The sequence below is a fragment of the Cibotium barometz genome, chromosome 16 (assembly GCF_041138505.1).
Source record: "Cibotium barometz isolate CiBa-2024 chromosome 16, ASM4113850v1, whole genome shotgun sequence".
NCBI lineage: Eukaryota > Viridiplantae > Streptophyta > Polypodiopsida > Cyatheales > Cibotiaceae > Cibotium > Cibotium barometz.
In genome coordinates, this window is record NC_141061.1 from 56,804,302 (window position 1) to 56,830,427 (window position 26,126).

Genomic DNA, 26,126 nt, shown 5'->3' on the forward strand with positions numbered 1-26,126 from the left:
ATAAATAAATAATAGATAGAAATGACTTTTCAATACATTGAAAGTTTAAATAAAATTATAAATATAAATGACTAGTAACAATTCTAGAAATCTTGATTAATAAAATGAAAACTTAAATTTAACTATTTCATAATAACTCGGTCAAGATTATGAATGAAAATAACAAAGTTCAAGAGATAAAAGAAGGATAGGTCAAATAATTAAGCTGAACAAAATAAACTTGTGCAAAATGTAAGACATAATTTCAATGAGGCTTGTATAAATACCTTTATAAGATATTTATAGCAAGAATCTCTCAAATTTGAGGAAAGCAATCCTTAGGTTTGAAATGGCTCAATTCAACAAGTCTAAATATATGTACTTATCTTAATGTGAAATGAGATGATGATGAAAATATTAATTCCTATTTGAAGTTGAAATAAACTTGAATAACAAATATGAAACTTGGCAATCATAATATTGAGTTAAGAGTAGGAAGGTAGCTCCTTAGATTCGATTGCAATGATGTTCTACAAAATAGAAAAAACACTAAAGTCCAATGATTAATAGGTTAGTCCATAATCCATATCTCTGATTTTCTTTCCTTAAGCATGTGAAAAGATCTTGTACTTGCTAGCTTTGATAACACTATTATACGTCCTTTGCTCTAAGTTTTTAATAAATTTTATAAATTATTTTAAATAAGTTAACTACAAGTTAGCACATTAACCTTAGAAGAAGAATTGAACAGAAAACTTAAACGAAAAAATATTTATGAACACAAGACAAAAGCATTGGGTCCAATCTTCCCCCCCATATGTAAGACACACGGTCTCACATATGAGTATTTCGATGATTTATTAAGGTATAAAGTAATTTGATACCATCATACATCTTCTCATCAGCGGAGAAAAGAGAAGATAGAAAGAAAAGAGAGCTTCATCCAAGGAACTTGCAATTCTTACAAACCATGTTTAATCTTTCTCTCTCTCTCTCTCTCTCTCTCTCTCTCTCACACTCATGAAATAATGAAACCATATAAGGAAAACAATAAGAGAACTAATACTCCCTATGTAGACATTTGCCTATCTCAGCCGTCTCTTGGCTCCCTGTATACAAGTACAGGCCTACAACTTGGAGCCGTTGTATATCTCTGGTTTTTCTCCAGAATACAATCGAGTTGGTACTTCAAATTACGGGAATAGGCCTAGTCTACAACTTATTGTGGGCCGTTTCGCTAAATTCAATCCTATGCCAAAATTGACCTACTTTTGGGGATCTCTATCATAAATATGCTATTTTTATTACAAATTTATTTTCTTTATATTTCTCTAATTGTTTAGAGATATTCATATACTCTCATCTCTAACTATAATTTTTATTGAATAAATATAATTAAATTCTAAAAAAAGTTCACTCACATAACAAGCTATCACTGTGAGAACCTCCCCCTCTCTATCCTCATTGAATTCAATAAGGATATCGTTAACACAAGGATGTGCTGATGCGACATTTTATTGAATGCTACAGTTAGATAGTGTAAATCTAATTAGTCCTAAAACATTTTTATAAAACAAAAGATCGCATTAAAAAAGTATGCAATTTAAGTAGACTCACATTTATTAATCTCCTCCATCCATGCCACAACTCGATGATTGCTATTCCACACATACAACATATTGTTGCTCATGAATTCCCACTCCGTGCCTTTGATCATATTCTCAAACTCCTTATTTTTCAATCACCAGATGTTATCCCATGCAATAACATCATCTTGAGTCACTTCTCTAAAGAGGATTATGGGATGAGGAGATGGAGCAAATAAATCTACATCTATCGGCAACATAGCTATTCGTATAAATTTTCCTTGCCAGCTTCTTGTACCTAAACTGGGTTAGGCACAAGTTTGTACAAGAGAATAGGTGGCAAAGGAGTGGATTTCACCACTTGCAATGCACACACACACACACACACACACACACAAGTTATGCTTGGTTATCCAAAAGATATCTCATGTAAGATTTGATAAAAAATGATTAACAATTACCTTCACTCAATTAAGAGTATCTTGTAGTAGCAGTTCTAATCGCAAGCGAGTTGCATGAGACCACGAATCCCTCTTCATTCTTGCCTTCTTTTTCAATTCCCTTGTCCACATCTCCTACTTTCTTAGTTTCTTTAATGGTTTTTGAAGAAGTACCTTTCTTCGAAGACTTAGCATCTCGACTTGGATTCCTTTGGGGAGGACTCCAATCATCATCTTCCTTTTGCACTTTCTTCCTCTTCTTGGTACTCGTTACTTCTTGGCTTGCTTGTCTGGCAAGTGTTCTCTTTACGCATTTTGCACGCTTTGAACGTGGGGCTTCCTTTGATGTATTTGAAACAATCTAAACACATCGACATATACAAGACATTGCTGTAAAAAAAGCCACTAAAAAAGAGCATAATTAAAAAGGTAGAGAGAGACAGAATAAGACTTACACAATCTCTGGCTGGCCACACAATGATGTATTCTTTGGTTGTTTTAACTTGTCGATATATCACCATCTTTGAGGGAAAAAGGAAGAGGCACTTCTTCCACTTTAACATCTTCTATCAACACGCTAACATGACCAAGCGGTAAACCAATTCCATGGACAGTATCCACGGTGGGGTCTACATGCAAAATGGTCCTAGTAGCTACCTTGGTATCATTGAATATTAAGGACACTTGTGTCCCTCTTTGGAATTGGGGAGACACCATGAGAACAAACAAGTAGCACGAGAAGAAAGATATTGAACAAGGAAGAAAGAGTCCTAAAAGATATAAGAAAGCAAAAGATAAAAATAGAGCAAAAAAGCAATAGATATAAATATAGGAGATATAAATAAAGGGATAGAAATAAATAGAGAGAAAAAAGATTAGATTAAAAAAGTTAGGGTTTTGAAAGAAGACAAAGAAGGAAGAAACAAAGAAGAAGAGAGGAGAGAGAAGAAACAATGAAGAAAAGAGAGGAGAGGAAAAGGAAGAGAGAGAGAGAGAGAGAGAGAGAGAGAGAGAGAGAGAGAAAAGGGGAATTCCGTGAGAGAGAGAAAGAGAGTGTGTGTGAGAGAGAGAGAGGGAGAGGGAGAGGGGGAGAGGGAGAGGGCTATCCTTTTAGGGTATAGGGAGGGAGAGAGGGGGAGAGGGAGAGGGCTATCCTTTTAGGGTATAGGGAGGGAGAGAGTCTGTGAGAGAGAAGGAGAGGGAGATATTGTTTTATGGGGGAGAGGGGAGCATTTTGCTTTTAGGGAGGGGAGGGGACGTTTTATTTTATAGGGGGGAGGGGGGAACACTATCGTGTTTTGCTTTGGGGCGCCGGGGGGGGGGGGGGACGCTACCGCGGTTTGCTTTTAGGGGGAGAGGTGGGAGAGGGCTGTCGTGCTCCCAGGGGGTGAAGAGGGTTTTTGCATTTTTCTTTAGTGAGCGGTGGGGGGAGTGGTTGTTGCCACGTTTTGCTTTAGGGGGAGGGGGGAGAGGGGGCTGCCCACGTTCGAAGGGGGGAGAGAGCGCTGCCATGTAGGGGGTAGGTCAAGCATTTAATGGGGGGAAGGCATGTGCGCCCCCCACTAAGGGTGATGGTTGCCCTTCGTGGGGGGTGGGACACTCCCACCAACTAAGGGCGATGGTCGCCCTCTCAGTTTGGTGGTGGTGGGGGGGGAATCTAATAGCATACGAGTAAGCAAGAGTAGAGAAGGGGGGTTCACAAGTCCTCTATTCCTAGGGAATCACTGCTGTGAGTATTACTTATTGTAAAACATAAGTGACTAATTTTCACACTAGGTTGGCCTAAATTTAAAATTGGTCTGGTCTCTATTACTAGTCTTAAAGCAAGTATCTACACAAAGTTCATAGACTTTCCTTATTTGACATTAAGCATAAGATAAGGCCGCTTTATATATATTCAAATATTGTCTTACAATAGATAATTACCCGTTTGAGCGGGTAAAATAACAAAGTGTCTTAGGATAGGTCGGACAAGTGAAAACATTTTACCTATGGAGTGGTTAACATAGCTTTCTTCCTAATGGTAACCATGCCCTCGTGTCACTGAAGTCGGTGGACAAGAAATTGCTGCCATGGTGAAGGGTGTGGATCGTCTAGGATATACCATGAAATTCGCATGTGAGGTTAAGTGGTGTTGTTTGGGACGGATCTGTAGTTGGATGCAAGGCATATAAGTGATAAGCTTTGGGTAGTCTTGGTGGTAAACAACTTGTCAAGGTGGCATGAAAGGTATAGGCGATGTAGAAATTTTTCATGTGAGGTCTCCTTTTTTTTAAAGAAATGGCAGGGACCCTTCAAAAGTAGGTAGTTGGTAGAAGTGATCTGCTTACTGTGAGTGGTGGACTAAATGCCACGATAACCCTAGAATGATTTGCATGGATAGATGGTGTTGGAGCGATTTGATATTATGCTTGAATCTCACAATGAGATGCTTCATGTGTGGCGAATACGTTGATTAAGGTGAGGTTATATTCGTATTGAATTGGAGTGAAAGCAGAGGTTAGAGGTACTAAAGGGCTTTTGGAGGTACATCCAAGGTTGAGGATTCTCCAAGTGATGGGTGGTACCATGGGCTAGGCTTACACCCCCCATGGTCTCTCTATCTAGAGATATATTTGGAGGGTTGGTGTTAACAAGGTTAGTTTGTAGGTGTATGTACGCGTGCATACCACCATGAGATCCGAGATGTGAAAAAAATGTGATTCTCGTATATATGGAGATGATATGCATGAGCAATGGGTGGAACATGTGCCTTGTGGGTGTACTTCCCCAAACTTAAAGATTATTCTCACTACTATTTTTGACTCTTTACTACTTTCTTCGGACATCCCTTTTGTCGGAGAGTCAAAATCATTAGATTGTTAATGCATGGCAATTGACTTTGCCCATAGTTAGAATGAACCTGGGTGGCCTCTGTGGCTTGAGGGATTTGACATTAGTGACGAGTAGTGGGGATAGAGGCAATGTGAATCAATGGGTGGTTGGGTTAAAGAAGAGGTTGCATAAAATTCTTGTTGATTTGATGAAGGTCCAGCTGATGGGACATAGCATGGGCCAGGCTTGCATTTGCGTGGATGGCTATGAGTGATGAGGCTTAATGTAGGTTCTTGAGATATCGATGCCTATTGATGTTTCTACTAGATGTAGAGCTTGTGTATATAGTGCAGGTATCGTGCATGGACATTGGACAAAAGGTGTGGCCATGTAGAAGCTCCTTTTGATGAAAACTCCAACACATGGCTTTCTTTAACACTTAGTTGTTTACTTTCTTCAACTCTTACACATGGTTTGAGATAGGGAATTGAGTGTTGATGTGTAATGAGGCTCGTTGTTAATAAGGGTAGTGTTAATGAGGTTGATTGTTCATGAGAATGGAAGAATTTAGGACACCTAGTAAGGCATGGATGTTGGTAAACTACAAGCTATGGGTGGCTTGCCGGACGTGGCCGGAAGCTTCTTTAGCCTCTTTTTCAAACGGTGGTGGCTACTTAGCCCACTTTCTTGAAGCATGAAGATGGTGGCAGAAAGAAGTGAAGCACTATAGAGCTTGCTGTCTGCTGCCTGGCTTCGAGATGAAATTGCGGATTGTCAGTGGACAATGGGAACCTTGGCATGATGATTTGCATTGACCTTTGGGACATCTCTACCTTGCTTGATATTCTGGTACGATTGTAGAACTTCTGTGCCATGGGAGAGATGTAGAGCCCGGTTCATTCTTGGGCGTTTGCCAAGTTCAGTTGCGTTATCAGCTCTTTGTGACTAGTTTCTCTTTTTGTTTCTCTTCTGGGACGAGGTTTTCATGCTTTCTCTCTCTCTCTCTCTCTCTCTCTCTCTAAAGTAAAGTATTAAAGTAAATTTTTTATTTTGTGTCATTTTTTGTGTGATGATGTGGCACTCAATGCCACACGGCACCATGGGCTTGCATTACCACATGGCACAGGTAACCCAATTTGATTTTTTTGGGGATGACATGGCACTTGGTGCCTTGTGGCATCGTAGGCCTATATTTTTGTGGCACAAGCAACCCTAATTTTTTTTTCAACATTTGATGTGCACACAGTGATAGGTGGCACTTGGACTCCACCGTGGGTCTACGATGCCACATGGTGTATATGCAATCTTATTCCTTTTCTTAAAAAAAAATGTTGGATTTATGGTACCAACCATGGGTTACATCGTGCCACATGGCAAACACAACCCTAATTTTATTTTAATTTTTATGGGTGATGATGTGGCACTTGGTTCCACATGGCATTATGGGCATACGTTGCCACTCGACACACCTAACCTTAATTTTTTTTAAATGATATTTTTTAGGGTGACGATGTGGCACACCTAGTGTTGTGCTCGGTGGCATCATCAACCTGCATTACCACGTGACACACACCACCCTTAAAAAAAAGCTATGTGTGTGTGGAAGGGTGTTTCAAAGATTTAGGGAGACAAAATTTTCTCCAAGGGGGTGTTTTAAAATTTTAGGAGAAGAATATCTAAAGGGCCTTGTGGGGGGTGGAGGAGTTTTGTTTTAGAGGAGGTTGTGTGTGCATACGTGTGTATACATATGTTACCATGTGTAGAGAGTGTGCATGTGCAAGTATGGGTGCATGTATGTGTTATGTGCATGTGCATGTTTTTGATTTTATCATTTTTAGTTTTATTTGGGGTTTCGAGTTTTTAACCATTCCAAGGTATATGTGTATGTACAATTAATAGAAAGTGCTATGTTACATATATATAACACACTGTTTTCAGGTTCGGTTATCGTGTGGCCTTGCTAATCAAGGGCAAAGAGTTGCTTGCCCATGCACGATGAAAGCCTTGATGTCATTGCTAGCATGCACTTGATTGAGATTTGTTTTCCAACTAGCAAGTTGGTGTTGCACTGTGGTGCACATGGGTGTTGTGGGGTTGTGGTGATCCTTGGGATTATTGGCAGTACCACAAAAGTATGCAGAGGTCTCTTTGAGGTTTGGTGCCATGGTTGGCTCTTCTTTGATGGGAACATGGATGGTTAAGGACACTTGCTCAAGTACTGGCTCTAGTTTAGCCTACACCCTCCTTATAAGTGCTTGGGCTTATTTCATTCTCTCCTTCTTCTTCAATAGGGGTACCCTTTGAAGGTTTTCATAGTCGATGGGTTTCTTCGCTTTGGGAAAAAGTGCTAGTTTGAGTGGAATATTACATGTTATTGTTCGAACCACTTTCAATGGGTCATTATGTCATTATCTTAACAACTAATCGTGTTTTGTGTTTCCTCTTGGAGGTTTTGTTCTTTTGAACCTCTCACTCCGGTCCTTTAGCCTTTTTTTAGGCTACTGCAGTCTTAGGGCTTGTGTCTCAGGCTCTTTGGCTTTGAGGTTGAAGCATGAGCTTTCTACTTCATCGTTGGCTTGGATATTTTCTTGGCAATTGTCCTTGCTTTGGTCTAGAGCCTTATGATGGCATTACGGAGGACTACATAAATAAATTCTCCTTGTACACTCAAGCTAAGGCTCGCTAAAGTGGTTGATGCTACTGCCCCAGTGGGGTGATTTTCACTCTTTCAAGATAATCCTACTCTTTTAGAATCATGCTCAAATCCATACTTGTAACATATGCCTTTTCATGGAATGACTTAGCACTGATTTGGGAATGGAGTTGGTTACTGGTGTGAGACCTTGTAATGAAAATATTGAAGAGGTGGAATGCATAACACGTTATTTAAGTGTCTCACCCTTTGTCGCACTATAGGTTTGAATAAGGACGCATAGTCAATGGGGGTTTCTCTCGATATCCATATGAATCATACTGCTCATATGACTCATAGCTTTCCTATTTTGGACTCTTGGAGTCCGCTGGCAAAGTTACTGAGTACTATTAGTAGTGTAGTTCCATTGAGGGTTGTGCAATCTATTTTTAATACTAACCTGTGATAGTTTTTACTCTTTCTCCACCGTTGAGTACTCCATATGAAAGGCATAACATAGAGTGTTTAAGCAAAAAGTTAAATATTTTCCATGCGGAGATAGGTGCCTTGATCTATAACAACAAGAATGCAAGTGAATTGGCATCTCAAAATGTTTATTTTTATGATCCATTGTATGTTGTGGAGAGATATAGTAGTCTTGGTAGTTTGGAGTAGTACATTCCGCTACCGCCCGTTATCTAGCCACAGGAATGGTATAATCCTAACTTAAACATGTCAAAAGCATGTAGGGTCAAGATAAAAATTGATGTTCATGATGCCATGAAACCCTCCACAGGCTCTACAGATGTGCATCTAAGTTGGTTTATTTGCACATTTTTATAGATCATGTGAAGTAGTAAAGAAAACTAAGATTAGCAATGCAAGTACCTGAGGATTAGATGACTTAGTTACTGGGTGAGTTGTGGCATCTTAAGAGAACTCACCATGATGATATCATCGAGTGTAGAATCACTCTGGCATCGGTTACCATTAGGTAAGATTTCACTCATTGATGTGGTTATTCATTGGGATGGTTGTTTTAGCATTAATGTAGAGAGTCATTGGCACCTTAGTTTTCTTAGGTTGGATTTAGTTTTCTTAGGAAGTAAATCCAATTGATGTCCAATGATCTCCCTTGTAACTTCTTTTCAAAATGGATGATAAAAAGGTTGGGAGCGTCGGAGTGAACATTGTGAAATATGCAAGCAGTGTATTTCTCCACACATCCTCAAGATTGTGCAGTCAATGATTCTTATTCTTCCAAGTGAATACAAGAAACCTTTCCTCTAAAAGTGTTGTAAATTTAATTCTAATTCATTTTAATAAAGTATTTTATTTTTTTAAAGTCTATTGTGTTTCAAACCCATGTATATGTAAGCAAATAATGATAAGTAAGTACAAATGTAAATATAAGTATAAGAATATATTTAAGTGTAAATAATAATATAAGTAACTATGCTAGAAATAGAAGTATGATTTATGATGTATTGTATTTTCATGAAGTGTCATTGATTTTTAAGTCTATAGATATAAATATATGTAAGTATAAAATAAAATATAAGTTTATAGATGATGTTGTAAGTATAAAAAAAATAAGTATAAATTTATTAAAAATAGTATAAAATTGACTGTAAGTATAAGTTAGATCAAACTCATTCATACTATCTATTCTTTAGCTATCTATTTGTGTGCGCTAGCTCTCCTACTACCCATGGCTCTAGTAACGCTTACAATAAACTTAGAATAGAGGGATGACTAATAGGTCAGGCTAGAAAGCTCAAGTGTCTGTGATGTAGTTTTCCACTTCTTTATTTTTTACTTCTTCTTCACTTGATTCACCTTCATGTTCAAGAAAATATTATGAGCTTTGTTTCTATAGAATCAATCTTTATCTACATGATCATTTTTTTAGAGAAGTGCATGACTTCTTTGGAAACTCCTTTTCCAGATAAAGGGTTCTTTTTTAGATAAGATCTTTTAAAGGGTGCCTTTAATCTTGAGTTTTTGAAACCTCTTGTTGTGGAAAGCTTCTTCAATGATCCCTATCTTTATTTAACCTCGTTGTCTTTATCAAGTAGAGATTCTTTTAGATTAGCTTACTTTGCGACTAACTTATCTTGAGATAAGCTTTTTAAGATCACATCAATGACCACATCCTCCTTTATTATTATTTTATTGCCTACAAGTTGAGAATAATCTTTATATAATTGACCCAGGTTCATTTTAAGCTCAAAAAAGAAGGTTGATTTTGAGTTCTTTGATTGTTCCCCAAATGGAGTTTTTGGAGAAGATGAGCAAAATGACATAAATGATGAAGAAGAGAATAATCACATGATTAAGATAGGCATGACTAGAGATCTTGATATAAGGATCTAGGTTGTGATACCATGTTGGATTTATGGTGTCTTTAATGGAGTGACTAGGAACATGAGGTTATAGGATCAAAGAGCTTGATCCCTTGATTCAAACTATGGTCTTGAATTTTCAAATTAAATATAGAATCTTAAGCTATGAGCAATTTAGTGCTTGTTGTTGTTGAAAAACTATCACATTATTGATGATTATGATTAGTGATTAATTAATCATGAATAAAGTCTTAATAAAAAATATAATATATTAATAAAAGCTTAATTAATCTAGGAATATTGTGGATGGGAAGCCAGTTCCTCCACACTCCACCGATCGCTCCGACCGCCGTCACCACACTGGTGCCCTCCGATGACTCTGACCGTCGTCACTGTCGGTGTGCTCAGACCACTCCGATGCCCTTCGACTACTCTCCGACCACTTCGACCGCCAATGCGCTCTGACCACTCCTACCGCCGTCTCGGTGCCCTCTGATGACTCCAACCAACGTCACCGCTAGTGCCCTCTGACCGCTCTGATTGCCATCACTACCGGTGCCCTCCGATTGCCAGTGCTCTTCGACCCCTCTGATAGCTGGTCCCCTTCGATATCTCATACGTGCATGGCCAACTCCGATGGCACTCATGGAGGCAACACCCCTCTCCCTTTCCCAAGGCAAGGAGAGATCCTCTTCGAGATCATGAGCACCATCTTCCTTTCCCCTCTCCCTTTCCCAAGGCAGGGAGAGATCCTCTTCGAGATCCTCTTTGAACACCATCTGAGAGGAGGAGGACACCCAAGGAGGAGTTAAGGGGAGCACTCTCTCGCAGAATACAGACAGTTTGGGACATACTCTCATGGAGGAGGACACTCTCTTGGAGGTCTAGCACAATCCTTCTATTGGAGGGGAGTATCCCTTGTATCATTCTTTGGGGTATTATGATTATATTGTTGCGTTATGTTGGTGTTTGGTCTATCTCTTTGTTTGAGCAAGGTGAGTGAGGTGTGAGTGGTGTGTGTGGTGTGAGTGAGAGGCCTGTAGGGGTACTGCGGTGCTAGGTGGTGGTCAGAGAGCTTGGTAGACAGTGTAGAGCATATGTCTTGCATGTCTAGCCAGTGAGGTCGACTCATCCTTGGCGGGTATACTTCCATGAGAGGATCCACTCTCCCTTCTCCCCCAACCATAGTGTTTGTGTTGGTTGTCTTCAAGTTCCCTCTAGCAAGGACTGACAGAGTCATCCACAGCTCAGACAAAATTTGGCGATCATGGTGGGACTCTCCTAGAGGTCAAGGATAGTCTCAATTTTTTTCTTTTTCTTTTTTGGTGATTTTTGATCGTGGGTGAGAGGAGTGTTGTGCATGCCCCTGAAGACTAGAGATTCTGGAGGTGATTCACCCCTTTATTCTCCTCTTCGAAGAACTAGTCGAACTAGTCGTAGGGTTCTTCCTCATTCCCTTACTCTTCCCTCAGCATCTTCCTCTTCTAACCCTATGGCAGCTTCAAGGCCAGAGCCATTGGCTACTATCCTTAACCACGTGCAAGTTAAGCTACCAACCTTCATTGAAGATGCGGAAGACCATGTGTGGCAGTTCCTCACTATGTGTGACTCAAGAGGTCTCAACCGAGATGATCCACGCTTGGTCTTGTTCCTGATAATGCTGGAAGAAAGTGCCGACCAGTGGTACAATAAATTTTCCATCAACCACTTCCCGGATTGGGCCACCCTCAGGCTACATGCATCAGGCTACATGCATTGGCAATAATAAATGCCCCAATGCCTGATGATGATTTGGTGGATATTACCTTGCGTGGTCTTGGCAAGGAATATAAATCTTTTGATACATCTATCTCAGTGACGAGTACATGTTTACCAGACTTTGATGAGTTGGTTTCACTCTTGCTGGTTGAGGAAATCAAACTCAGTGATTCATTTCTGGATGCATCTACTAGCCATGATGATAATGGCAGAAATCAGGCTTTCTACTCGCAGAGACTGGGGGAGATTCACATCACGTGGACGTGGTGGTAATGGTCGTGGATGGCAGGACAGGTCTCCACAACAGAATTTTCAGCCTTCATATGGTGCTCGAGGTGGTCGTGGATATACACCTCAGAGAGGCAGAGGTAACCCCCATGGTAGAGGACGTTGGCAAGGCCAACAAGCATCTATGCAAGATGTGGAATGCCATTATTGTGGGAAATATGGTCATATGGCAAGAGATTTTTTTCGCAAACAGAATGATTTGAGAGGGAGTAGAGCACAACGTGGTGGTCACTATGGTGGAAATTATGCACAACATGGTGGTGGAAATTATGCATCAAGCAGCAATGATGGCACTGCAAATCATTTGTTTGCCATGAAGCATGTTGTGGGATCTATGATGACAAATGCTGAGAATGATGATACATGGTATATGGACTCTGGAGCATCAAACCATATGACATGTCATGGTGAATGGTTTGAGCATATGAAGCCTATGGATGTGAAAGGCTATGTGGAAACTGGAGATGATACTCAGCATGCCATTACACATGTTGGAAGTGTACCATTGGTTATGCACAATGGTCAAACAAAATCTATGTCAGATGTGTTGTACATGCCTTAGATCACAAAAAGCTTGGCCTCAGTTGGTCAAATGGTGGAACAGGGATTACAGGTTCGTTTCAACGAGCATGGTTACTTCGTTGAGGACTTCAAACATGGATCTAGAGTCATTGTTTGCTAAAGGCAAGAAAGAAGGCAGGTTGTTTAAGCTGGATGCTGGGATTCCTGAGCTAAAATCAACCATGTTCTCTAAAAGTAGAAATGTGGTACAGGACATTGATATGTGGCATAAGAGGATTGGACATGTCAATATACAGAGATTAAAGAACATGCAAGCAAGAGGCATTGTCAGTGGGCTGCCTAGATTCAAGTATGATGGGCATATGCATGTTTGTGAAGCCTGTCAGTTTGGAAAGCAGGCAAGGTTAAGATTTCCTAGAGAAGGAAATATGAGTAGCAGGCCACTTGAGATAGTACACAGTGATGTATGGGGTCCTGCACAAAACCCATCTATCAAAGGCAGTTTATACTATGTGACATTCATAGATGATTTCAGCAGGATGACATGGATATACTTTCTCAGAGAGAAGAGTGAAGTATTGGAAAAGTTTATGGATTTCAAAGCTTTTGCAGAAAAGCAATATGGTTGTTGGATTAAATGTTTGAGGACAGATGGAGGTGGTGAATACACCTCAAAAGCTTTTGAGCATTTCTTGAGGAAGCATGGAATAAGAAGACAATTGACTTGGAGGTATACACCTCAGCAGAATGGTGTGGCTGAGAGAAAGAATAGAGTCATATGTGAAGTGGCTAGGGTGATGCTCAATGAAAAGAGCATGCCAGATTACTATTATGCAGAAGCATGTGCTACTGCAGTGTATATACTAAACAAAACACCTACAACAGCCATTCATGGAAGTACGCCAGAGATGCAGCTTATAGGTTATAGGCCAGACATTGCACACCTCAAAGTTTTTGGATGCATAGCTTATGTACATGTGCCTGATGAAAGAAGGAGGAAGTTGGATCCTAAGGCAAAAAAATGTATATTTGTTGGATATGCATAGGATCGAAAGGCATACAAATGTTATAATCCACAAACTAGACAAGTGGTCATCTCACGTGATGTGGTGTTTGATGAGCTTGCTAGTTGGTACAAAGCAAAAGATGAGGGTGTCATTGAGTCACTTGAAGCAGATGTGCCTGTGAACTTGCCACAAGCAAGTTCTAGTTCTACTTCTATGTCTGGGCCAGCAGAAGCAGAGGCTAAGAGTAATACTGTACGTCCATGGTCAGGATGTTTGAGGCATGAGAGTGTGAGCACTGGGAGTAGTGCTGTGGATAAAGAAAAGAAGAAGGTTGAAGGCATTGGAATTACAGGTTATGAGTCATCGAGTTCAGAGAGTTTGGATGAGGAGCTTGGCATACCTGTTTTACGCACACCTGGTGCTAGGCAGGATAGATATGTGACACCACATGCTAGAGTGATAGGTGTACAGAGTGACCCGCATGCATTGCGGAGATCCCAGAGGGTCAGATATCCTGTTGACAGGTTGACATATCGAGATTTTGCTATGCACTATGCATATATGACATCTATGGTGAAGCATGTGGAACCTACATGCTATACAGAAGCTGTTGGAAAGCATGTATGGGAGAAAGCAATGGATGTTGAGATGGATGCATTGGTTCATAATGACACATGGGACTTGGTTGCATTACCAAAGGACAAGAATGTTATTGGATGTAAATGGGTTTACAAAGTGAAGTGCAAATCTGATGGTTCCATTGAAAGACATAAAGCAAGATTGGTAGCAAAGGGCTATGCACAGACCCAAGGTTTGGACTATGATGAAACCTTTAGTCCAGTGGTGGGCATAGTGAGAGCAGCCATTGCTATGGCTGCAGCTAATGGTTGTCTCTCTCTCTCTCTCTCTCTCTCTCGCTCACGGAATTCCCCTTCTCTCTCTCTCTCTCTCTCTCTCTCTCTCTCTCTCTCTCTCACCAACCCTTCCTTCACTCTCTTTTCTCCTCTCCTCTCTTTTCTTCATTGTTTCTTCTCTCTCCTCTCTTCTTCTTTGTTTCTTCCTTCTTTGTCTTCTTTAAAAACCCTAACTTTTTTAATTTAATCTTTTTTCTCTCTATTTAAATCTATCCCTCTATTTATATCTATTACTTTTTTTGCTCTATTTTTATATTTTGCTTTCTTATATATTTTAGGACTCTTTCTTCCTTGTTCAATCTCTTTCTTCTTATGCTACTTGTTTTTTCTCATGGTGTCTCCCCAATTCCAAAGAGGGACACAAGTGTCCTTGTTCAATGATACCAAGGTAGCTACTGGGACCGTTTTGCATGTAGACCCAACCGTGGATATTGTCCATGGAATTGGTTTACCACTTGGTCATGTTGGCATGTTGATAGAAGATGTTTAAGTGGGAGAAGTTTCTCTTCCTTTTCCCCTCAAAGATGGTGATATCAACAAGTTAAATCAAACCAAAGGATACATCATTGTGTGGCCAGCAAGAGATTGTGTAAGTCTTATTCTATCTCTCTCCACCTTTTCAATTATTGTAAGATTCCTCCCTCCAAATTTTGAGATGTAAAGTTGTAAGAAACTCCCCTTATGTTCTTGAAATTATTCCCCTCTCTGAAATAGGAGAAAGATCTTGTTTTACCCTGTTTTGGCCTAGAGAGAGAAAATATCTAGAGAGAGATAATCCAAAATTAAGATATCTTTGGATATAAAAATCCTCCTAGTGTCTAAAATGGTTTCCCTTGAAATAGAAGTTCAAAATGAACTTTCCAATGTGCATTAGAAATCAATTAAAAATGATATAAGGGACTAGATTTTTAGAAATTTCTGGATTATGGTCCAATTAAGGTTCCTATGGGCCAATAGGATTAATCCAAGTGTTGGGATGAGATAAATCTAAAGAATAAAACAAAATACCCAAAAATGAGTAAATTGTCACATAAGAAGAAAGTTAACTGAGTACAAGGTCTATTAGTTAAAAATTAAGAGATATTACTAAAAAAATGAGATATTTTGGAGAAATGATGCATTTTTGACACCTTGGTATGTAAGGAGAGGGAGACCTTTGAGGTAGGCACCTATTTCACACATGTGGATGAGTTTTTAATTCAAAAAAATTGTGATATTTATATCTCTCCTCTCTCCTGGATCAAACCAAATAAAAAAGGGAGCCAAATTGGTCCAAATCTTGTCCAAATTGAGTCAAACTAAACCTGGAAAATTGTAGAACCCAGTTGGACTTGGTTAGTGGCCTCCCTCACCTATAAATAGATCCTTAGTCTTTTTAAAAAAAATCTGTGAACTATACCATGCCACTATTACATTAAAATAATGGTATTTTATATTATCCCTTAAAAATCCTCTACTTTTGGAGAGCTTGGAGCTTCTCTCTCTCTTCAACAATCCTTGGAGCTTTGTTCTCAACATACTAAACCCATTGATTGGTTTGAGGCTTCCTTCTAAGATAAAGAAGCAAGCCAAACCTAAGGGTAAGAAGAAATTCATGATTTTCTTTAATATTCTCAATGATTTCACTTCTCAATCCCTCTCAAGCTTGAGAAGTTTCAAATGAATTGTTTTTCAATGCAAATTAAGCTTTCTATAAGAATTCTAATGATTAATTGGGATGCTTTTTATGTATATCTCTCTCTCCCCAAAAGAATGGTCATTCCTATGACTAATGCTTATTCAAATGGATGCTTCTCATTGATAAATTCTCAATTCAAAAATCAAACTCTATGCTAGTTAAGCTAGAGGTTAGAAAATGGCTTTTTTATGCTTGTATGCTAATAAAATTAAAGTAAACTTATGATTTAATTCCATAAATTGGATTTAGGTCTAATGATAGTTATTCTATCATAATTGTACTACAAAGTCTTATTCTTTCCAAAAATATTAAAAATTATCAGTAATAGTAGCGAAGCTATGGTAAAAAATTTAGAAATTAATACATAACTCATTTTTATGCATAATGTGAAAAGAGGACTTCTTACCATATTCTAGGATTGGACATCCTATGCTAAAAGAATGATTTTCATCAAATTCATGGGAAACTAATTTTTAGTATTTAGGCATAGATAATTAAATTAAGAAAAGAGAAATTTTTTGTATTTTTATTTTTATGAAGAAAGAGAAATTTTCATGATAATGGAGATCCCTATAATTAAATGGAAAAAGAGAAATTTTGTTATGTTAAAATAATGAATATTTTTATTTAAAGAGGAATTTTATATAAATTTATTTTATGTAGATGAAAATTTAAATGATAAAAGAGGAATTCCCATGACATTTGAAATTCAATCATTTAAATGGTAAAAGTGAAATTCTTGGTATATTTGAATTAATGGATATTTTTATTTAAATTTAAAGATAAATTTTAGATAAATTTATTTTATGCATGAGAAAATTTAAATGAAAAAAGAGAAATTTCCATGACAATTGAAATTCAATCATTTAAATGGTAAAAGTGAAATTCTTGGCATATTTGAAATAATGGATATTTCTATTAAAGAAAAGAGAAATTTTAGATAAATTTATTTTATGATAAAAGAGGAATTCCCATGACATTTGGAATTCAATCATTTAAATGCAAAAAGAGTAATTCCCATGATATTTGAGATCATGTCAAAAATTTATGAAGTACCAGTAAAATATTGTAATTATGTGATGAAATTCATACAATTTTATATTCAGAATGAAGATTCATAAATTGGTAATTGGGTCTTCAGATGGAAGTATTACAATTGTATGGAATCCTTGACTTGCTTGAGGCCTAGATATGATGGTATTTACCTTATAACTCCAAGGACTGTGACTACCTGTATATACCGTGGGTATATCTGCAGTTCTTTACACTGACAATATATACAAGTAAATCTAAGACCTTGCAGTTATAAGCAAAAATGCTATCCAGAGGATGAATTGATGATTATGACTTCAAAAAATCACTATGAGATTAGTGGATTGTGCTAACAGATTGCTGTTGTTAACCCTTGACCCAGTGGATCTAATTAAGGGATGACAAATTGAAAACGTGCATAACTGAAATTCTCGTGGAAGAATATTCAGATGAAATTTTCGATATGATGGACCATTATTATGTTAAGGATATGAATGATATATTATGAATGAATTGTTATCTGATAATGAGTTCTATATGTTCTTCTTGTAGAAGGGATCTTTATCCCAGGATTCTGTTGGGTTGACCAGACTATAAGGAACCCCAGAATCAGTTGGATCTTAAGGGAAAGAGTTGTCCTCCAACTGCAAGATGAGGACATCTCGCGTTTTTTAAGTGGGGTAGGATGTAAGATTCCTCCCTCCAGCTTTTGAGGTGTAAAGGTGTAAAAACCTCCCCCTCTGTTTTTGAAATTATTCCCCTCTCTAAAATAGGAGAAAGATCTTGTTTTACCCTGTTTTAACCTAGAGAGAGAAAATATCTAGAGAGTGATAATTCAAAATTGAGATATCTTTGGATATAAAAATCCTCCTAGTGTCTAAAATGATTTCCCTTGAAACAAAAGTTTAAAATGAACTTTCCAATGTGCATTAGGAATCAATTAAAAATGATATAAGGGACCTTAGCCTAAGGGTCTAGATTTTCAAAAATTTCTGGATTATGGACCAATTAAGGTTCCTAAGGGCCAATAGGATTAATCCAAGTGTTGGGATGAGATAAATCTAAAGAATAAAACAAAATAACCAAAAATGAGTAAGTGCTCACATAAGATGAAACTGAGTACAAGGTCTATTAGTTAAAAATTAAGAGATATTACTTAAAAAATGAGATATTTTGGAGAAATGATGCATTTTTGACACCTTGGTATGGAAAGGGAGACCTTTGAGGTAGGCACCCATTTCACACATGTGGATGAGTTTTTAATTCAAAAAAATTGTGATATTTATATCTCTCCTCTCTCCTGGATCAAACCAAATCAAAAAGGGAGCCAAACTGGTCCAAATCTTGTTCAAATTGAGTCAAACTGAACCTGGAAAATTCTAGAACCCAATTGGACTTGGTTAGTGGCCTCCCTCACCTATAAATAGATTCTTAGTCTTTTGTAAAAAAATCTGTGAACTATACCATGCGAGTATCACATTAAAATAATGATATTTTTTATTATCCCTCAAAAAGGTAGTTTTAAGTTCAAACGCAACTGTGCCAATCGGATGTATAACTCGAAAATGGACCACAATATCTGGGAGATAAATTCGAGCATTTGTCTATTGACAAAGTCTGAAAATCTTTAGGAACATTAAAATAAACCAACGCTCCTGGTTCAAAAGATCGAGATGAGCGTCCCCTATCAGCATAAAACCGTGCCCTATCTTGAGCACTCCTGATAGAATCCCGAGCTTCGGTCAGCATTTCCTGCATATCTCGCAAGAGAAATCCCTCGATACATCAAGCTCGATGTCCTTAAGACTGACATCAATAGGTGTCCTAGGTTGATACCCATACATAAGTATGCACGGACTAAAACCAATAGGTGTCCTAGGTTGATACCCATACATAAGTATGCACGGACTAAAACCAATAGCCGTATATTTAAAACTATTAATAGGCAAATTCCATCATGGAAGATATTTTTCCCAATATGATGATTTTCTAGAGACATATGCACGAAGCATATACTCTACAATTTGATTCATACGCTCTATTTTGCCCATCAGACTACGGATGATCAGAGCAATTCACATTTAAAGTAACTTCCTCGTTGTAAACCATTCAGAATAAAGTAGGAAAACATGGCATTATAACAGTAGAAACCAGGGATTCATCGGCGCTCTGACATACCCACATCTGCATATAGAATAATCGACGTCCTGAGTTACCCATATCAACATAGAGAGTCATCAGCGTCTCGATGAGTCACATATGTCCATCCGTAAACAATCAGGTTGACTATATAAATCACCTAAAGTACGGAACCTAGAGAAAGAAATGCCAACAAAGGAAGAATCCACATTTCCTTATCCGAACACAACAAGATAAAATTGTTTGAACTCTAAAGAAAGAGATTTCAACAAGTGAAAATGCCGATGAGATTACCCTCATCAAAACATACAGACTATAGATAAAAGAAGTTTATCTAGAGAATGCCTACACTATAACTTCTAGTGAATTTAGAAAATGAGATTGTCTTTGAATGTTGAGGACAACATGCTAAGTGATGTAAGCAAAGAAACAATCTTGAGCCCAAATTATCCCATAAGATAATATATGTGAGGGATCACTAGCATCCCATACCACCATGATACCACCCATACATACCTTAACAATTTGAAACTCCCTAATATGTCGTCTAGGAAATATGAATAAAATCCTGTATAAAAGGAATAAGATGGCCTTATCTAGACGTTCACATACTAAACCCATCTCTTTATACTTGAGACTACATCAAGAAATAACTCCTTCTAAGTACATCATTAGAAAAGAAATTGAATTATTGGCGCCTTTCTAATGATAACTACCCAAAACACAATAAAGTTAGGGTAGAAAAATAACTCACCTAGATATATAAGCAACTAGGTATCCGAGTTGGAATATGTACAAGAGTACAAGAAATATACTCCAAAATTACGTGCAAAAAACGAAGGCAAATGCTACCTTCAAAGCACATGTAATTATTCAAAAGATCAAAATATCCTTATAAAACCAAGTATAAAAGCATAGAAGCTCCTCGAATCCATAAAGACCATAGTTGATCATAAAAATCAATGCATACCATCTAATGGACATTAATCATGCCAAAAGAAGCATTAAAATTGGTGGCCAACTCATCAATCCGGAGTGTATAAACATTGTGTCGTTCAAGCAAAACTCCAAAGTAAGTAAGTGAAACACATGTGTGTAGCACTCAATTAAAAAAACCCCTAGACAGAAGGGAGAAGCTGATGAGTCCATATAAAACTTAGAAAACATCCAATAAAATCCACCAAAACAAACCGATCAACTAACCCATGATAGAATTCGTCTTAGGCTTAAGAAATTAAGCACAAACCACACTTAAATAAGTGCAAAATAAATTATCATGGAAAAGTGTCAAAGGTGAAATACACTTTGAACGCAAATTATAGCCATCAAAAGAAATTAAGGAACATGTCCAAAAAGAATGGCTAAATAATGGTAAAAAATCATGAATACATCGTTTAGAATTAATCCAAACATAAATATCCATTAATACGAGGTATAATCGTATTAATAATATATGAATAACCCGCATCTATCTAATGTCAGCATGAGAAAATGTACTTCAACATTAAATAATCCTCGAAAATATTAAATTCTCGAGAAAAAGAATTATCATGATTTTTTTCTAATTTTTCCTAATTTTATAGGGCCTCAAAATATGATAATTTTGAATTCCACCAAACCTATCTTATGGCATTCCAAACCTATATTTTTTTTAAAAAAATTTAGCAATTAAATTTACCAAAATACCATTGATATTTTAAAAATACTAATTTTTAGGATTTCTAAAAATAATATCTAGAATATTCCTAAATTTTTTTTAGAATCCCATCGTTCACGAAATTTCCAATTCCGCCAACAATTCTCAAATCCAATAAAAATTTACAATTTTAATGGATTTTTCTAATTTTTTGAGTCAAAAATATATTTTTAAAGGAATTTAAATGGTCACGGGCGCTCGAATGGGCACACCACATGCTAAACACCAACCCCACATTTTTCCAAAATTTAAAATAACCTTTGTCTAACTTTCCACTAATTTTCAAGAATTTTTTAAAATTTTTAAATTACCCCGAACGCATTTAAAATACGAATGGTCAAAAAATTTCAAAATTCCAACGGTTTTCCCAAAATACGGAAAGCCAAAAGTTTATGGAAAATGAAAAGACCAAAAAAATCGGAATGTGAAAGGTCAAAAGTTTACGGAATACGGAAGGTCACAAGTTTTTCCGGAATTCGGAAAGCCAAAAGGTATCGGGAAAACGGAAAGCCAAAAATTTTTCGAAAAATGAAAAGCCAAAAATTTTCAAGAAAAAATTTTCAAAAATTTTTTAGAGATTTTTTTCTCAAATCCCATATTTTTCACGCTTTTATCAAGCTTTTTTTTTGGAAATATTATCAAAAGCTTTTTTTGAATAAAAAACTCATTTTTAAAAAATAAAAAAATAATAAGCTTTTAGCTTATATTGATTTTGATTTTTTTTGGGGGGGGATTTTTTTCGTCGGCTGGCTGCAGCGCAGCCCCCCCCCCAGTCTGCGCACAAGGAAGGAGAGAGGGAGGGAGTTAAATAAAACTCCCTCCTCTCCTTCTTCTCCCCTCTTTCTTCTCCTTCTTCTCCCTTCCATTCTCTTTCCTCCCCTCTCTCTCTGTTAACAAGGGATTATCTGTAATCATTGGATTAAACTTTTTAATTAAACATATCTTAATCATAATTAATATTAATTATGGTTAATGTTTAAAAAAACCCTTTTTAGAGAAATTCTCATGTGGAAAAAAGAAGGAAAAATCAGAATTGAGAGGCGGAGAGGACCCCACGCACACGGGAGAGCATTTCATGCATCAACATGCTATCCCCTACTGCATTTTAGCAGAAAATAGACAGAAATTTGATCGCATACCCGTAGAAAAAATCCACAAAAATGTATAAAAAATATATTTTTAACCATAAAAATGCTCAAAAAATTCCTTAAAATTAGAGAAAAATTCTAAAAATTCTAGAAATTTAGGGAATCCATTCTAACAAAAATATCCACCATAAAATATGTGGTATTTTTGTAAAAAATTCCATTAATGCTTATTTTAAACCATAAAAAATAAGAAAAAATTCGCATTAAACTCACGGAATTCCCCCGCAACGTCGATTCGTCCATTGAATTGTAGTAACACGCATTCCAATCGCCATATCGATGATCCACCTGAAATTCATCAACACAAATCAACAAAATAACATTTTTATTAGTAAATATTAAAATTTACTTAAAAAAATCTACCAATTAAATAGAGATTGCTCTGATACCACTGTTAAAACCCTAAGATCTCTCTAGATAATTGTTATGCATAAACATGCATAAATCAGGCATAAACTCAACCACCCAACCACCCCCGAGTCCAAGGGATGCACACATGAATTATAAATGAAATACATCATACCTCTACCTTGATGTCCCATACCATCAAGAGGTATAACTCCAATCCAAGAGCATGTAGCTATAGTGTGAAATGGTAGATAAGTAGATATGGACCTCTACACAAGAGACCATAGCATAAGCCTCCAAGCCCCCAAGCCCCCCTTGAGTGTGCCCCATGTCCCTATTATATAGGAGGGCCCTCAAGTGACTCTTGACTTTCCATTTCCCATGTGTGACCCTTGGATGCCTGACCCTAACCTTAACCCTTAAGGTTAGTCCTAACCCATGCTCCACTATAGCTTGTTCTCATGCTCCCATGCTCACAAGCCTAATGTGGGTTAGCCTCCTAGTATATGCACACATAATGTGTATATAACATAGCACACATAATGTACATATAACACTTGTGAAAGGAGTGTGGGTGGGAAAAAAATGAAGAAGAGGCTAAAAACACTATGCAAGGTGGCTGTCCAATAGTGATGGCTGCCTTCTACCTGATCTCCAAGTCCCGAACAACCTAAGAATTCTCCAATCAGCACACCGAAAATCAAAACAGAAGGTGTGGATAAGGTTAAAAGAAGGGTTTGTAGTCATGGACTTGGCTGGGTTTTTGTTTATTTTTTCAATTAATTTTGAGTCTTTGTGTTACTTTTCAATGATAGATTAAGATTGTGTGGATAGATTAGGATTTGAATTTAGCATTTGGTTAGCATTGGTAAGGTCTTTAGGAAGCATTTTAGTTTATTTTAGCTCTCTATCTTGTTAATTAGATATTTAAAAATGAAACATGGGCATCATATTCCTAGATTAATTAAGCTTTTATTAATACATAATATATTTTTTAAAGCCTTTATTCATGATTAATTAATCACTAATCATAATCATCAATAATGTGATAGTTTTTCAACAACAACAAAAGCACTAAATTGCTCATAGCTTAAGATTCTAGATTCAATTTGAAAATTCAAGACCATAGTTTGAATCAAGGGATCAAGCTCTTTGATCCTATAACCTCATGTTCCTAATCACTCCATCACTTGCTCGTGGTAAGTGGTGGGTGGAAGACGAGCGGTGTCGAGTGTTGCTTGATGGAGAGATAAGGGGTCCTGGGCTGGGGTGTTGTCTAGAGGGAAATCACCAATGCATTTCTCCATCCAGTCACAGCGGGTGTCTCTTCTACTGGCAAGGCTTCTTCCTGAGCCTTGAGGTGCTCTACCTGCCTCTCCTTGTGGGTGCATCTAGGAGGGGTTATAGGTCCCTCTGATGATGCCTCTTGAGAGACCTTTTTGTGAGGTTGTCGAGAAAACTCAGGTTCCCCTAGACCTATGACCTCTATCTCTTCCTGTTGAGACACTGTTGCAGAGGAGGAGGGCAGAGTGAGCAAAGATTATGTCCAATCCCATACTCCTACTTCTTTTGAGATCTCTTCTTCTTGGGACATCTCTTGAATAGGGTCTGGGTCCAACTCCACTATGTTCACCATGTTGCACTGGAACCCTTCATAGGAATTTAACCTCTATGGAATTTAACCAATTCCATAGAGGTTCTGCCACCTCTTCCTCTAAACCAAATGGATCCTAGGCCTCATCCGCTGGTAAGCCTTGCCATTCTTCATGTTCTTCCTCATCATCATTGGGTCCTTCCTTCCAAATGGGGATCATGTCATGTAGGGTAGTACCCCGAGCACTCTCATTGGGGCCTTTTTCCAAGGGCAAGGTCACTGTCCCCTCTGGGTTGGGGATATGCAGGTTGTCCCGACCCCAATCATGGATCACTTAGTTGCCCTCAACCAAGGCCTTCCAATGAGTAGGCTATAGGCCCCTCGAGCTAGTGGGAGGTCCAACACCAAAAAAGTCATTTCACATACTAATCCTTCAAACCTGATCGAAACTTGCCTGACTAGTCCCACAGGCATCACTTCTCTCTGGTCTGCCACACTCAGATGGCGAAGGGAGCTGGCTCAGTAATTTGGAGACCCAAGACTTTCCTAGTACCTTTTCGGGCATGATGTTAACACCACAACCACCATCCACAATGGCTCCTGTAATTTGAGTTCCTCCCACGGAGACTGTCACCCTTGGGCTTCCGTGATCGGCCACTCCTGGGATAGTGAGGCATACCCTTGCTTGCTGCCTCTTGGGCTGTCACCCACTACTACTAGATGTGGCTTCACCCCTAGGTTCCTTCGGATCCATCCAATGCTGGACTAAGCCTACTTGCTCTCCTATTTCCTGGCTCAAACCACATAACTAAGGAAGGGTGATTTCCACCTTTGCTCTTGCCAACTTTTCCTCCCAACTTAAATTACTAAGCTTGGGCTGGGTAGACCACTACCACTATTGGAGTGTCAACCTTGGGAGATGGCACCACAGCTTCCACCATGTTAACTAGTGAGGGTCTAGGACAATCCCGAGTGTAGTGGTCTCTGCTCTCTGGGCAATGGAGGCATGGGGGTGAGCCCTCTGGTACAGTGCATTGAGCTTTCATGTGGCCGCTCCCCCCACAATAGCATATAAGAGGTTGGGTGGGGTTGTTGGGAGGATGACTTGGGGAACCTCGTCGACCTACTTCTTCTATTTCTTCGGTAGAGAATTCAAGTACAGTCAAAATGGAAGGAACTTGGGAAAGGTTTAGTGTTTCGAAAGGAGCATGGGTGCTCATGCAACCTAGCAAAAGAAGAGACCCCAGACAAAAAACATTTTCTTGGCGTCATGGAAGGGAAGAGTACGAGATTTTAAAATCACCAGAGGGAAGATATCGGTGAAAGAAGTTTTGATTTAGCATGTGTACATGCATAAAGAACTTGTCTTGCGAGACTATCCAAATGATCTTCTGCAACACAGGCCTAATTGTATATTTTTCTATTGTGGTTTTGTTCTTTATGAGGTGTATGGATTTTTAAGATGAAGCTTTCTTTCTTTGCTTATTGACATTCTTGTGTTATTTTATTTCAGATTTATACCCTTCATCGTATGAGACATGGCAAAACATCGATTGTATTTTGGGATTTATAGATGTTTTGCATGGATCGATAGGAACAACAATACCAAGGTCGATGTGCAACAGAGCTAGCTCAATCAGGTATATTTTTTACTGATCATTTTTATCAGTTGTTGCTGGACAATGCTAACACACATGGTGTGTTAAGAAAACAAGACCTTCCGGCATGGAATTCAGTGGATTGGCCTCTCCCACATTTTAGTGTTACAGAGGCATATAGGGCCAAGCTTTTCAAAGAAGTACAGAAAGCTCTGAGGCCCACAAGGATAATAAAAATTTTTTTATGCATGCCTCTCACAGTTTTTGTAGACTTGTTTAATACCTTTCCAGTGAAGGTTTCAAAAACAATGTTCACAGTTAAAGCAACAAGTCTGGCATGCATGCCACAATTTTTGGATAAAGGTTGGGATAAGAAGACATGTAGTTCAGTGTTTTGTGAGGTTGTCCAACCTTCTATGCAACTGAAGTACATGGTTGCATCACAAAATTTTATTTTTTTTCTTTTTATTATAAGCACAGTCGAATGCTAGGCACAAAACTAGTCCCAATGGATCAAGATGAAGATTCTTTTGGTGCAGAAAATAAACTTCTTGATATTGATGTTATTGAATTTTGTACAGAAGTGTTTAATTGTATATGTAGAACAT